Source organism: Seriola dumerili, unplaced genomic scaffold (genome assembly GCF_002260705.1).
Source record: "Seriola dumerili isolate Sdu_G_001 unplaced genomic scaffold, Sdu_1.0 BDQW01000105.1, whole genome shotgun sequence".
NCBI lineage: Eukaryota > Metazoa > Chordata > Actinopteri > Carangiformes > Carangidae > Seriola > Seriola dumerili.
Window position 1 is genome coordinate 4,463,233 of NW_019174360.1, and position 16,170 is coordinate 4,479,402.

Genomic DNA, 16,170 nt, shown 5'->3' on the forward strand with positions numbered 1-16,170 from the left:
CAGTGTTAAATGTGAAAAGATGTTGTGTTGCCAATAGGGCTGTCAGATCAGAAAAGTATTAAGTTGAAGAGAGTTTTAATTTTAAAACATAATACAAAACCTTCCCAAAACACCCACTGAACTTTGGGATATACTAACTCAATTTAAAAAAAACTCTACATCTGTAATAAAAGGCCAATATGAGGTTGACATCTCATCTTAAGTTACTCTTGTTTTTCTGGAGTAACATGTTGTGCTCCCTTCAGGTGTAGTCATGGTATTCATTGTGTTTTTTCAAGGGCTCATAGGGCTCAAGGGCCAAATTCTTCTCTATCAGATAATTACACCACAAATTCTAATTGCTGATAACCTGATGCATCTCTAGATGTTTGCTCCGCCCGGGTTGGTGGTATTTTTGTGGGGTATGCTCCGCTATCTCCTACCACTGTCTGGCTCTCTGTCTCCTAAGCTCATGTTTTTTGATTGCGGGCCAGGCGAGACACAGGGCAGAGTTTGCCTCTGTGGTTTTCGGTCATGCATTCTCTCACACGGCATTCCAGACAGATCTCCTTACATCCACACTTTTTGTCGTTTTTTCTCTCTCTCTCTCTCTCTCTCTCTCTCTCTCTCTGTCTCTCTCTCTCTCCCTCTCTGTCTCCCTCTCTGTCTCCCTCTCTGTCTCCCTCTCTCTATCCCTCTTTCCTTTCTCTTGTCTCTGAGGGCAGCATACCACAAAACCACTGGCTGCCACAAACCTACAAAGTAACTTGTTTTCCTGACTGCATGAGGAAAATCATGTTCACATTCAAAGCAGCTTGACTCTACAAATCATGTTTATCGGGTGACACAAAGATCCCAATTAAGACATCCACCATTTCAAATCTGTGCAACCTCCATTCGCAACATGACTTTCTGAAATTACGGGCTTCGTTTGGAGTAAAACTTTTCGTCTGTAGGCTGAAGGGCCAACACCACAGAGCACAAGGGATCCACAGATTCATGAGGAAAGCCATCTTTGGTTTTATGACGTGCTAATGTCGAGGAATGTTATTCAACTGGCTATTAAGAGCTTAAATAGGAGAGAGACCCTTGAGTTCAGGAAAAGACAAAAACAAGAATCCTGAATAGAAACCATGAGGAGTAGGATGTCGGGAAAGGTCAAGCCCTTCTGTTCTATTAGCCTAGAATATCACCAGATTACTAGCTGAAGGGTTTAGCACAAGAACTCATCTGACCTCTTGAGGGTCAAGTTCATTCTGTTGATGTATTGCTTTATTTTGAGGGCATTCCTTTCAGTGAAGACAATCACCACTGGTTTTTGTCAAGAAAAACAAGACAAAGCAGCTGTACAGGGAAACTTCCTGCTGTTGTTTGATAGATTTGAGCTCACAGCATCACGTTGAATCCGAAAGAAGAACATTAGAAACATTTGTCTGATCAACAGGCTGTCAAATCTGGAGTTGTGTGTTTAGACAGTTCCAGTTTTCCTGTCCTTGAAGAGTGCCTACACTTTGGCGAGAGAACGGCGTCAGAGGACATCAGATGCCTATTGTGTCTGAGGGCAATTCATCACAAGGGAAAGGTAATGAAAAGCCTGGAGGGGACGTGAGGAGTGACTGTAAATCTAGTCAGGCTGCAATGACCTGCGGGCCAGAGCACTAACTCAGTGTGGATGTGCCTGTCTGTCAAAGTTTGTTAAAGTGTGTGTGTGTTGTGTGTGTGTGTGTGTGTGTGTGTGTGTGTGTGTGTGTGTGTGTGTGTGTGTGTGTGTGTGTGTGTGTAGAATATGTTTGTAACTTTTGTACTTTTAAGTAAATGATTTCCTGCTAATAGCATTATTACATTTCCCTCTGCTTGTGTTGTACGTGCAGTTTGATCTGCATACTGTAGGTCTGCATTGTTTACATCCATGCGTACATGTGTGTTCTTGTACACTATACAAACAAAACATTTTAAAAACATTTCTACTCAGTACTAGTTGACAAAAATTGAACCAGGTACCTTTAAGTTGCAGCATAAGGATTAATACTGTACTGTCTTTCTGCAGTGGGTCTTAATGAGCCATTTTACTGTTGTGTTATGAAGTGTGTGTGACTTAGCATCTGTGAGCTTTTGATTGCTGGAATATGTTACAGTATTTTGACAATCATCATTTGTATCCTCCACATTGAATGATTATAGCCTATGATATTTGATCCTTATGTGGTGGTTGCTCAGGTGTTTCCATTGTATTCTGAAGATATGATGATGATGATGATGAAGTGTTTTCAGCCTGACTCCCTCACTCTATATTGTTTCTGTGATGTCTGATGAGCATCCGTGCAGTGAGATGTTGCTCCAGCAACAAAGAGATTTATAATGCAGACAGTGTGCAGGAGGTTACTGTTTTATTACGTAGCTCCTTTTGAAATGAAACACTTGGGCTTTTCATGAATCACAACTCTGGCTTGGATTAGGGCAAAAGGACAGAAACCACACAGAGGCTTTTATAAATGAGGTCCCAGCAGAGAACAGTGAGGTTATAAACCTAGATTTGGACCAGAGGAGTGGACCCTCCCTTTAGTCCTCAGAAATGTTTCTTCTGACTGCTTGCTGCGTTGACATACTGTGATTACATGTGGGTCACAAATCCTGTTTTTCTTCTTCTGTTCAGCCAAGTCTTGAAAAACTTTTGCAGTATAAAGTCAGTTAGACATGCAAAGGATTAAAAATGTCCCTCATACAGTCGAGAAAGTCAGCTTCGCCTCTGCCAAAAAACCATAAACACATGCCTCATTCCATGACACCACCACCCACCCCTCTCTCCTCATAATCCGCAGACTTTTCCAGAAGAATGTTAACACACTGGAGTCGTGTTCTGGCAGCAGGACCGCAGTTGTTGATCACAGCCCTTTTGTTTACTGCTCCGGAATCCCTATGTGTCATTACGAGATGAGGCTCTGCTCCTCACAGGAGCCCTATGCGCTGTCAGATTCCTCCTACCACCTACTCTATTAAATAAGTGTTTGTTGAAAGGTAGAGGGTGTAATAAAGGGATCTCAGCTCTTGTTTCTTCAGACGAGGGCTTGTAAATATTTCACCATGAGCAAATGACTTCTGAGGGCAGTTTACAGGTGTGCATTCATGAGAGTGGTGTTTTAACAGAAAGCAAACATGAACAGAAAGCTGATGATGTGACAAATTCAAATATTACACAGATTAGACAGAGACAATGTTAAAGTTATAAACTTTAAAGGAATAATTCAGTATTTTTGGGAAAACTAGTAATGCAACTTATATTTTTTTTGCCTGGAAACAGAAGCTTAACTGGGCTTTATCTGTGCTGGCTTTCTGTACTGCACATTCTTTGGCTGCTTGAGTAATGACTTCCAGCAACAATGGTGCTAGCTAGGCATTTAAAACTGTGTGTGTGTGTGTGTGTGTGTGTGTGTGTGTGTGTGTGTGTGTGTGTGTGTGTGTGTGTGTGTGTGTGTGTGTGTGTGTGACCAGTTTTTTTTTTGTCTATTCTGTAATTAAATTTGCATGCAAGACGTTTGTATAGTCGCAGCTGTGCGTGTCAGACCAAGCTGTAACTTAACAAAGCACCTGTACGCCCTCGGGTTCTTGTTCGCTCCTCACTCCAGCCAACAGTGTCAGACTAAAAGATAAAGAGAAATGTGACAGCATGTCGGACCGTAGTAAACGCTTGGAGCAAAGATGCCTGGAATGCATTTCCCCTTGTCAGCGGGGGACAGGGTGTGGGTATAATTACACCAAAAAATGACTCTGTATCTCCCTTAAATAATACAGTAATTACAACTGACAGTTCAGCACAGACGCATGTGTTTTGTTTCAATGTGTCTCTTCTTTTATCCAACCACTTTTTTAAAATATTAATTTGATGGAAAATAAACTAGTTTATCGGCGCCAGTGAAACTGGAGTGAAGAATATGGATCCGTTTTTGTCCATTCATCATGTGTGACATCATCACCGTCGCTAATTAAATTTTACCAATATTTAGAGCAATGATGTATCTCACCCCTGATTGTATGTTCAAGATCATACTCACAGGCTCAGGGAAGGCGTTTGTTGATAATTTGTTCCATATGTCAAATTGTCAGATGAGTTAATGGTTTCTCCTCTGGGAAGATTTTAATTTTTGGAAATTATTTATTATACGAAAGGAGAGCGCCACACATGATCAAAACAGGATGACACACGTTGTGTGTTATTGATTATTCAGAGGCCCACATGTTTTGTATTGTCTAAGCAGTGACAGCAAATCTGACTTCTATTTCATCTGAAAACAGTAAGCAGCAGCAACAGTTATTCATAGGCCTCAAAATATAGTTTGGCAGACATTCCCTGTGGTGTGGGAAGGGTTGACATTGCTTTGTTTGGGATTGATATGATTTTTATCAAGCTCTACAGTACATATCTGACAGTAGAAGCTTTATATCCACTGTATGAAGAAAACTATTTTAACCAAACACTAACTGTCATATTTTCCTCTTTTCTTTCCTCTTTGCCTTTTTATTGACCAACCCAGTTTTATTTTTCCCTTCCATCAGCCTCTGCGACCACAACACTGTCAAATATGACTCTCCATCACTAACTATCCATCCTCATTCCAGCTGTGTCACCCTAGAGAACCAGAGAGCAGGACAACGGAAAACATGGAGGCTGATACAGTTGAATACTGGTTTCAGAGAATGTTGATAATAATTGCGATAATGAGTAATTTGTTAATTTTGGAATTGGGCACCCTAAGTGCGAATGTCTGGCACTCAAGTGTGCATCACCCATTGTGTAAATAACATGACTTCATTGCCTGAAAAAACTGAAAAATCCATTTTATTACTGGCAACTTACAGTGGGTGTGCAAACAGCTGTTAAAAAAGACAACCACAAATTACAGCCTCAAATATCACAGTATAGACAGATTAAAGCAATTTTCTGTTGCATAGCTAACAGGTTATTTCAGCTGCAGCCATTTTGCAAGAAGCTGTCGTCATGTGAAAAATTAGCCTCTTTGGGCAAGTTGAGGAAATACCTTCCTCAAGGACATGTGTCTGTGTTGCACAAACGTCTAACCTCTGCTTCAGTGACTGGGAAAGTCCCAAATCATTTAATGTTGAGACAACATAACCAGACTATACAAGATACCAACTCAGAGCAGAGGTCACTTGATGTGGTCCAACTTGAGGAGCAAAGAGGGGAGAGAAAAGTCCTCTTTGGGAAGGCTTTGAATGCAGCTCTGTTAGTTTTAGACACTCTTGATAAAACACTGATGAAAGTAAATCATAAAACTTACATAAACTATACATAATGTTTTACCTTCAAATCCGCCAGATGCGTCTATGTCATGTTGTTATTGTAGCATGTCTCTCCTCTGCCGTAAACTCTGATACATAGTGTGTTGGTCACATGATCCTGTTGTGTTGTGTTATTGAGAGAACCTGAAAAAGCTTGATGCAAAACAAGTCATTCTCATTGTGCAGAAATAGAGAAAAACCTAGAGAGATTTGGTGTGGAGTTGAACTTCTACAGTAGCACCAGTAGAAGATACCTTCAAAATAAAATTCAAAATAGAGCCACAAATGAATGAAGACAGAAGAAAAGAAAGGCTACATAACCAGAGAGAGATGCAGAGGCAGCGGCGGAGACAGAGCACAGTAGAAAGCTGGTTATTAGAGCATGTTGGTCTTGTTTTGATGGGGCCCTGCTCTCTTAATGACAGACTGCCTTGGCTGCTATCAGTCGGCATCTCTCTCTTTCTCTCTCTCCCTCTCTGGCTCTCCCAGAGAGAAAACCACTGAGGTGAAACAGATACAGGCCTAATTGGGGTTTTACAATCACGTACACAGTGTGCAGTATGCAAACACCCACACAGAGAGCTCCACATTGCACTCGAGCCTCAGGTTGACAGGTTTCCTCTCTGAGTGCCGGATAGCAGGACATTAAGATGACGTGTGAGCCTTTAGGTGCTAGTTTTGGCTTCCCCTGGCCAGCTGACCTATATGAGAGATGATTGCTTGGCAGAGTAATATCTGAATTTAGCTGACAAAGTAAAATGTCCACCTGCAGGTCAAAGTTGGCACTTAATGTATTGGCCCGAATACAGGGTGAGCCTAACAAGGACTGCGCTAACAAAACACTTTCAGGGCTGACTACGTAACTCTGACTAACACACTGTAAACAGACTTGAAAACAGTAGCTAGCCTAGCAAAATTAAGGCTACAAACAATCCATAATTAACCACTCTTTGTAAAACACCGTTCCTCTCTCTCAATGCGTAATTGTCTAGTCCCTGAAGACGACCCTCAAAAAAATATTGTCTTATATTCAGGCCAATACATTAATCTGTCAAATAATTTTGCACATACATTCATGTTCACCAGAGGATGAAACCAGTGACTTTGGGGATCCTGTGACTTTTTCTGAAGTGCCACCATGAGGTTGAGTAAATTATTTTCACAACTAATGGATGGATTGCCATGAAATTTGATTTACACATTCATGTGTCGTTCAGGATAAATTGTAATCTCTTTGGTGATCCTCTCTCTTTTCATCTAGTGCTGTCATGAGATCAAATTTTAAGGTCTTGGTCATGGATTAAAAGAAAAACTTTCTGGTAATGTTCAAGCCAATATTTCAGACTGTTGCAATCAAATCTCACAATCTTTTCCAATTCCCTGCGGCTTGGATCCCCCGAGTACAGCCAGAGTCTCTCTCTGTACATTAAAATACAATCTTATTGACTTTGTTTAAATGTAACCTTGTGTGAATTAAGGTTGATTTAACGGGGGTTGCAGCTCATGTATTTGAAGGCGATAGAGTGATGTCATATGTCCAGGTTATTAAGAAGACACTGATTGGAAGTGTCTTGAAGTGTCTTGAAGTGTCAAGAGGGAGAGACCTGTCAACCAGCAACATAACTGAGAATTGATTTTTCAGAGGCTTTAACAGAGAGTGAACAAACCGGACTGTTATCTTAGAGCTGTTTTCTCTCGCAGGTAAAGACGATGCATTGCTCTCTCAAAAGCAAGTCTTTCATGTTCATCTGGTGTCAGACTAATGGCAGAGAGCGTTGGTTCCCATGCAGGTGGAGCCAAAAATGCCTTGATGTGGAAAAGTACGCAAAGTGAAGTCATAGAGAGTTCAGAAAAGATTAAACAAAGTTAAATTTTGTATTTTGTGTTTATAATTGTAATTCATATGTACAGTATGATCAGTTCTAGCAGATTCATTTCATTACATTTTACCATTTTTTAACAAAAGCCATCCCATTGTCATTATGGAGGCATAACGGCAGTGTTGTCAGCTTCTCCTCCTTTATATGATGCACCTGTGACGCAATAGTACTGTGAGTGCACAGTACTACATCTGTCATTCAGGAAAAGACTGTTGAGGAGCGGTTCTGTTAGCCCCAAAGGTGAGGGAGGGACTTATTTTTGCTTTGTGTGAGAGTCTATCTCCATTCATTCATTACCACTCACAGTTCAGCTTTGAACCATAAACCCACCCCCAGAAAAAAAAATCCAGCTCACCTGGATATCCAAAGCTTATCAACTCCTCCCACCTGAACCGTCTATATTTTTTTATTTCTCTTTGAGAAAACAGTCTTCCTGCACTGACTCATTTCATTCAGAGGACTACAGAGAGAACATCCCTTACTGCTGGTAGGTGCACAATATATATATAAGTGTGCAAGTGTGTATGTGAGTGTGTTTTCTGTTTTTATCGGTTTTATTCAGATGTTTTCAGTGTGACAGGAATATGATAAATTTCAACAAGTTCAACAAGTAAATGACATGTGTTGACACAATATCTGGAGTCTTTGTTTGTGATATAATATAATATAATGTAATATAATTTATTTAATCCAAACACTGATACAGGTAAAGTTAGTTTGTCTTGTGCGAAGTTAGACGTACAACAGCGCAAACTGGAAACTGCAGAAAGCTGAGTCATTCATGTAAAGTAACACAGGCTTCTTCTCCTGTGTGTGTGGCTTCTGTGTTCCACTGCTGTATCCTATTATTGTGGTTGTATTACTTCCGTGATCTCCCAACTTACAACCCCACACCTGCATGACACAGCAAAATGTTACTTAAGTCTGCAACAGCTATGTGATACAGTTATGGAAAAATAAAAGCTTGAAAAAAGTCCTCTGAAGGTCTAAATTTGACTCTCAGGGGTAATTAAAGCACTGGTTGAACACCCCCATCAGTCCAGAATTTATGTTAGATATTATTTATTTGGCTCTGTTTTTCCAAGTCTGAATCTTTAACCATGTACTGTCGGTACTGGCTTAATAAATTAACAAATATTAAACTGCAGTCCAGTCAGAGAGTGCATACTTTGACCAATCATGCAGCAGTGACAAACATACATGGGTCTATCGATTTCAACAGTCAGACATGCGCTTTGTGTAATTTAAAACAGATCAAATTCAATGGTGGTTTTAGGTGTTTTTTTGTTTGTTTCTGGCTGCTAGTGGTCGTACTAGCAACATGGCGCTAGTGTCGCGATCAGCCTTGCTACTGTCCAAAGCAAGAAACAACCATGAGAATCCCAGTTTGCACTAGACCCCTGGCTGTATTAATAAGTAATCTACCAAGGGAAAGCTACTGATAGGTGCTGTGGAAACAAAAGCCCTGTCCTCTTTCTGTTTTGGTTGCGCAGTGGCAGGTGCACTATTGTTTGCTAATGCTGGCATATGTTTGGTAGATACTTCCCAATATCAGACATTTCATAGTGATGCTTTTATCAACAGTCCAGTGTTGATTTGTAGTGCAGCGGTGATTTGTTAATATTACAGGCTCAATAACTCATTTATGCCCAGACAAGGGAGAAGTAACATAACCAATGTACTTTCATGATTCCTGTCGATCATCAACCTACAATGTCTGTAGAATCAGTAAATCATTTATTTAAAAAACACTTTTTAGAAGGTTGTTGTGTCTGGTTGTCTATGGGAGGAGCCACTGTCTGTCCCCTGAATGTGAGCATAGTTTTGGCTATGACCTGAAGCAGACTGGGTCTCAAAATAAACCTTTGTTTTAGAGAAAAAAGTGCATTTCATGACTGAGTTCTGTTTTAAAAACTCAGCAGTTTTATTGTTTCTATTAATGTTGAAAATGTTGCCCTACACTCAGATCCAGTTCAGTCTCAGCCACACATTCTGTTAGACAGAGTTAAACATGAAACCCATATTAGACAAAAGAAACCAACAGACAGTTACTAAATGTTCAATGTAATGGTGTAAATCTAGTAACCAGTGAACACTGCTCACAGCTATGAGCCATTGTTGTTGCGCAGTTTTGTCAACAGTATGTTTGCTACACTATAGATACAGTATATATAGATATATACATGTGCATACAGTAAGTCATTTATTCACCCACTTCACCTCTCTGTGCTACTATAGTGTGATGTCATTTGTGTTACAGCACAAGTGTTTTATTTGTGGTCCCTATTTAGCTGCATGGACTTTGTAAAGCCTGCCAAAGTTGACCACGGATGTTTCCAACCCTTTCTTGTGATCCGACCACACTGCTGAGGCAGCTACTTGGATTTGGCAAATGCAGTTTTCTGTCATAACCATGTGGTAGGAGTTTGGCCTGTTTTGATAAGTTGTTGGCAGGAGAATTAAACAGAATAACTGAAACCAGTAACGAGGGCCCAGTTTTCCCCCAACAGCACTGAACAGTCGCCAAGATCTGTGTAGTTCCTCTGCATGTCAATGAGACAGAGACAAACCTGATGTTGCAGTATCTTTATGAATCATGTCTTTGTACAAATCAGCTAAGGTAGCTGCAGTGGGCTTGGTAAGCTAAAGAGTTGTGCAACAGAATGAATTGTTTTGTCTTTCCATTATGGAAATAGTATGTGGTCACGTCATTGGAGATGTGTCAAAGATGCTATCTGGCTAGCTCATCATTGTGCTTGTTATTGAGTATCCTGGCCTGCGCTGATTCATATCCTAGCAATAATATGATGAATTATCTGCCTAATGGTCATACTTGTTCTAGTGTCTTTTCAGTATCTATGGAGAATAACAGATGAACAAATCGTCTTTGCCAACAAGGAGCTGCATCATACACAGGGCTGTAGTTAGGGTATTAGGAAGGTCAAGAGTCCAGAGTCCCCCGAGTCCCCCAGTCCAGTCCCACCCAAGCCCAGTTTTTTCACCAGCCCCCAAAAGGTCTGTAAAAAAAACTCATAATACAGCCTATGATTTATAGTACAGTGTAATTTCATTGTATGAATCAGGTACTGATAAAATATTTCACAGTTCCTACTGGCACATAAATGAAATTCTATCACATATGGAGTGCAGCAATTTACTCATAGGTGACCTGACCAGTTTGCCTCCCAGCTCATGTTGTTTGAGTTGACTACAGTGTAGTTTCTGTTCCTTATAACAATGGATGAAGGACGGTAAAGCGGTAAGGTTGGATTTCCCCAACAGAAAATCTGGTTTCCATTTGACAAAACTTTTATGGAGAAGAATCCTGACTAGCTTTTACAGAATGTCCAGTCACAGTGTAGCAACAATAAGAATAAACATTATACACATTTATTGTAATTTATGTTTTTGACCTTATAATTTTGACAATAATAAATGTCAGAATCAGGGTTTAGACTGGAAACTCCTAACATTCTCTCATACAGTAAAGAAGACATGACCTTGGTGTCTTCACTGATAACTACGGCTGTGATTTTTCATCCCTCACTTCACTTGGTGTTCAGTTTATCGCATCAAATTGTTCCAACATACCAACACAACATAATAGTTCTTTCCAAATGTTCATGTCTGAACACTGTGCCATGTTTTCCAGTAAACCTGCCAGTCAGAGAGTCAAGGGGCCCCTCGACAAATCCCCAGTGGAGCAGTGTGGCCCTCAGCGCCCCTTGACCAATGTACTTAACCTCAATTACGTCTCTCGGCATCCAAGCGTATGCAGTGGCCATCTATGGAATGCAAAACCTTGCCAGTCAGAGCTGCCAAGTCAGCAAAGAACGCAGTCATAAAATAATCAAATCAGGTTATAATGGAAGCGATGGCCTGTGATGATATAATTACATTGCAGGTACCCCACGACTTTGTCATGTGCACAACAATGGAGATATGTGGGGTACCAGTCACTGATGATTAATCAAATTATTATTTTTGTGGGCTTAAAATAGCTGCTTCCATCCAGTGAATTCATTAACTTGCCTTCAAAGTTGGACTCCTGCAGAGTTTCCTTCATGTCTTTAATTCTCCACGGGGATGAAAAACAGGAGTCTTTCTATTTGCTGTCAGTGGTGGCGGAAGGGGGGCTTATTATTTCATGTTCTGAAATAATCCAGCACCACATTCCTGCCTGGGGCAACCTCAACCCAGAGTGTGAAGGTCTGGGAACCTCAACGAGATTAGATGTTTAAATCACTGTACAGCTGAGTAGCTGGCTGGAGGCTTGGCTCCCACACTCACTCAAAATGTATCTGATCACCACATGAGTCTGTACAGCACTGGAAAGTGTCACTGTATCAAACACTATACTTGTATCTTATATAATATCTCGTAAGATATAATGTGAAATCGGTTTAGCTTCCGCGTTGTGCAAGGGGTTTAGCTACCGCATTGTCACACTGGTAAACCAAGATGTTAAGATTGTTTGTTTTAAACATAGAGACCACTGTTCTTACTGCTTGAGGATTGATGCTAAATGTAAAGTGACCCCACTTATAAAAGTCCCATGATGTGATCTTTTAGCCCCTGGCTTCAGGCTCAGTGAGCTGCAGGAATCTGGGTTTGTTTAGCTTGCCTTGATTCGCCCGAGAGCCTGGTTCATCACAAGCAAAGGCTGGATGGGAGAGGGAGACGCAGGGTCGTACTCACTTTTCTGTAAAATGATCCGGACGAACAGGGTCTTAATTAATCCACCTCATTAAGGTGCTACATTGGAGGCTTAGTGAGAATCCACATCCACACAAACAGAGGTAAGTTCAGCATGAGGACAGGCCGAGTGAGGCTTTCTTTAGAATCACATCCTCTAAAAAGGGAAATCTATTTGCATTATTTTATCTGTGTAACTACATGTGATTATAATAACTTACTGCATTGTTTCCTTGAAACAAGTGGGGCTCATTCCAGGAAGCAACGTCTTCAAATCTTACTAGTCTCAATTCAAACAGAAACATCTGCAGTTTCAGAAAACATTGAGCTCTCATGAATTCAGGCTTATTTGGTTTATGCAGACAAGACAAGCTCTTAAAAACATTTGTAGGTTTCTTAAACATAAATTGAATATACTGTGAGTACTGTGCTTACAGAAGGTTGATTACTTGATTACGATAATGCAACCACCAAAATCTGGATCCATGAGGTGGATTAAAAGTGCAGAATTCTGCAGGCAAGCAGGAGCTGGATTCTTGGTGTATTTTGTTTGTTTTAGTTTTAGAGGTTTGTTTAAGCTTGATATGATGCTCCGTTCAGTATTTTGATGCCCTCCTTTGTTCCAGTGATGGGTTGGAGGATGTGTTGGCTAAATCATTAAACAAACAGCTTAGCATTTGGGCAATATTTGATTGGAAGATTGGTGCCACTTTCACACACATGCATGCTAACTATGCAGCTAGAGCCAGGAGACTGTTAGCTTTACATAAAGACAGCAAGCAGAGGTTAATACCTTGCTTTGCTTGAGATCCCTGGCCTTCACCACAAACTATCCCAGTCAGAGATGCAAAGCAACCATAAAGAGACGCAAAATGATGCTAAACGCCCACAAAGACATGCAAAAAAAGCAATAAAGAGACAAAACATCTGCTAAGAAATGCCAAACAACCAGGAAGAGTCACAAAACAACTGCAACCAGTTCCTAAACCAACACAAAAAGACAAAATAACTGTAAAGAAACACAAAATGACCGCACAGCTTGTGGTCATTTGGTTTCTCATTCAATGTGTGTCTTGTTGCCATGTAGGACAGTGAGAGGGCCTTTTGCATGTCTGTGCCCAGGGGCACGTTCTGCCACAGTTCATCCATGGTTAGCGTGCATTTCCACAGACAGAAAGAGGAAATTGACTGTACACAGTGGATAAAACTGTTCAATAACTACTTATGCTACTTGACTGTAGGAGGATTGAAATCATTTATTGTTGTAGAGAGCAAATACCTCAGAGAAGACATGAGATGAGTGTAATAGGGGCATCTTTCCATTCGTCACAGCTCAGATTGTTGACTGCTGTAAGCCCTGTAAAGACAGCTTAGGTTGCGCTTTGTTTGCATTTAAACATGGCAAAAAATACCTGTAGACAGACACTTAGACCTCTGTTTGTCAAAGTCTAGTGTTTCATAATGTAGAGGAAGGGATTTGGATATTTTGAGGCCACAAATCTCTGACAGCAGCACTAACCCCTCACGGGACTACCCAGTGTGGTTAAGAGACTTTTGTAGGGAATTGCCCCTCAAAACATTCCCATAAAATGTCCAGGAAAAATTATCAGCACCAAATATCTCACCTACCACAAGTCTCAGGGGAGCCCTGTGCAGTGTGGACATAAGGCCAGAGGTTACATTTAAATGACTCCTCTTTTACAAGGTAAGTTTTTCACACAGGTTGAAGAGGAAGGGGGTTAAGCCACAGGAATGTTTACCAATTTAGGACATGGAAAGCAGAGTATAGGAAAGAAGTAAGGAGTTGGAGGTCTGATGGTGACCACATCAGGGCCTCCTCTTTCAAAGGGTTCAAACAAGGCAAGAAGACCATGTTGATTTCTTATGGTGTTTGACCTGAATATCGAGGCAGCAGATTAACATGTCTGGACTGAGTGCACAAAAAAAATTAGAATCATCCTCCAAATACTGAATAACATTCACCTTTCTGGTCTGATAGTTGGCAGACTGTAATCAAATAGAAGGTCTTATGTTGTCAAACATTCACACTGCCAAAATGGGGCATAAAAAAGAATTCTATTAACACATAATCATATTTCACTCAGGTCAAGTCATTAAATCCCTTGTTAAGTTTTGGTTCAGCTTTTCATTAATTAGTTGAATATAAACAGAAATCAAAGGAGAGGAGCTTTTAGAACAGCTCTTCTGGAGTGTGCCTGTATTTCTCCAAACCACACTAATCCTGCATAAGTAGCGTGCTTGTCCAGCCCTGTCACTTTAGACATGTGGCTGGCACCCAGGTTGGCTTACCATGAAGAAGCAGGCAAGTGTTAGGTATCCGTTCTGCTGGCCTAACATCAGGAGCCATCACTGTTAGATGGCACAGTGATCCTGAGACCTTCCACTTGTCAGATGATCTTTTTAACCAATCCCAAAATTTGCAGACATCAGTTGCACACACTAGCAAAGATAGGGGGCTGAAATTTAAACTCAATACCCAGGATTTGTTTAGCATGATGCAATTAAACTGCACAAGGTTACCATCAACTCAGCTGGTGTATGAAGCCTAATATCAACAGGCTACAACAGGGGAAAGATTGAATTCTGGTGAGTGCAGCTTCCTCTCATATCTAACACCTCAAATTTCTGCATTTGGTTGATTTTTTTGTGAATAATGAAGCCCTTGTTTATGCTGCATGTGTCTAATATTAGCACCTATTTTTCTGTGTGCTGTGGTTGCACATTTACATGTGATTTACTCTCTTCCTGTTTATAGGAAGAACTCAGCAGATGCAATCAAAGCTGAATTTAGGTTCCTATTAAAAGTTTTGAAAACCTTGCAGTTATACAACAGGATAGGCGCAGGCTAGGAGAATTTCACAGTGCCTACCACTGTATATCAGTGACCCACTGCCCTGGATGCCAGACACCAATAAAAGCAGCCATAAAGCATGCAGAGATTGTGTGCAGCTATGCCTGGTCTGAGTTACACGCCGTGGCACCACATTTACAGGGGCTGCAGGTTTGTCAGGGCAGAACAATGGCGACTGTATTGAAGGACCCTTAATGTTTGGGGGTTTTATTTGGCCCCTGGGAAGCAAAGTAGAGTCTGCAGTCCGAGAGGAGATCTGCAGGCTGTGTGTGTATACATGTGTGTAAATTGTACAAATGTAGTTGAGGAATTAGTGCATTGGATATGATTGCAAGACTTTTTACCATTTCCTGACTCTTGACCCCTGACTTCTTGATTTTCTTGGGGCATTTCCTCTAATGAGGCAGAGTGAAGTGAATTGTGACATAAACACATATAGGTCCTTAATTTCAGACTTTGATGCTGTTGATAGAAATATAAAAATAGTGCTTTTTCATAACTCAGTGACTCTTTTCTTAGTGTGATGGGTGTGTATTGTGTGCATTGTGCTAACAAGGTATGATTGTGACATTTGCAGTTGCAGAATTTACACCAATTCTATTACAGGTTTAAACATTAAAACTAATTTAACACTGCAATGTACAGCAGTCGATATCCAATGTTGTAGCTGTGTAAATTAACTGCTAATAGTTTATTATATGTTTTGTGGTGCTTTGTTGATTTGTGTAATCACTGCCTTTGCTAATGTGATGTGATTGTGATCTATTTAACACAATGTTAACAATGTTGTCTAAACTTTTTTCAGTAACATAACCAAGTTCACAGTCTGGCAGAAATGTCATTGGTTTCAGTGCTACTCTCAGATATATTTACTTGGAGCTGAGGCACAGCATCCTGCTTGTCCGAACATGCTGTATCAAACTGACTCTGACTCATTACAAGCAACTTTTTCTCAGAAAGTCTGTCAGCAGAAACGGAACTTGAACAGAAACTCCCTTGAACTTAATCTGACTAAAATAGGAAAGAGAAAAAAAACAGGTAGCATAGGTTTCACTGAACCTGAATATTGAAAAAAAAATAGTAATGCAGCAGATGAGTTAATAAAGATGGCAAATACAGATGGTGAGAGCGGAGATCCTTGGTGATTGTTTTTTTGTGGGTGGGTAAATTAAATGTTCATCCTTCAAACTTGAAACCATGCATAGTAGTAAGGAGGAGAGATGTGCTACTTGGAAGCCACTGGGTACCAGTGCTTTTAGTGTTAATGTGAGCTTGGTTAGAAAGTTTAAGGTTTTCAGAAAGTTTATGCAGTAATGAATAATTAATTACAGGCTGAAACACAGGTATGCATGTGTGCATATATCTGCAGGTCAGAGTACAATGTCCTCCCTTTTTGTATGTGATTTACACACCAAGTAATGTAACCTAATATGTCTAAGCATTAGAATA

General features: G+C 40.5%; 1 protein-coding gene across 2 annotated transcripts in view; it reads left to right on the forward strand.

Moving 5' to 3' along the window:
* Positions 1-1,386: 1,386 nt before the first annotated feature.
* The window catches only part of LOC111222649 (sodium- and chloride-dependent GABA transporter 2-like), a 28,531-nt gene continuing 13,747 nt past the window's right edge, over positions 1,387-16,170 (forward strand). Inside the window, exon 1 of one of the 2 annotated variants that reach the window (XM_022746451.1) lies at positions 1,387-1,561. The gene's annotated coding sequence lies outside the window, so the exon portion shown is untranslated. Of the gene's footprint in view, positions 1,562-7,561; positions 7,642-16,170 lie in introns of those variants that run through there. The other variant, XM_022746449.1, reaches the window with a different exon arrangement.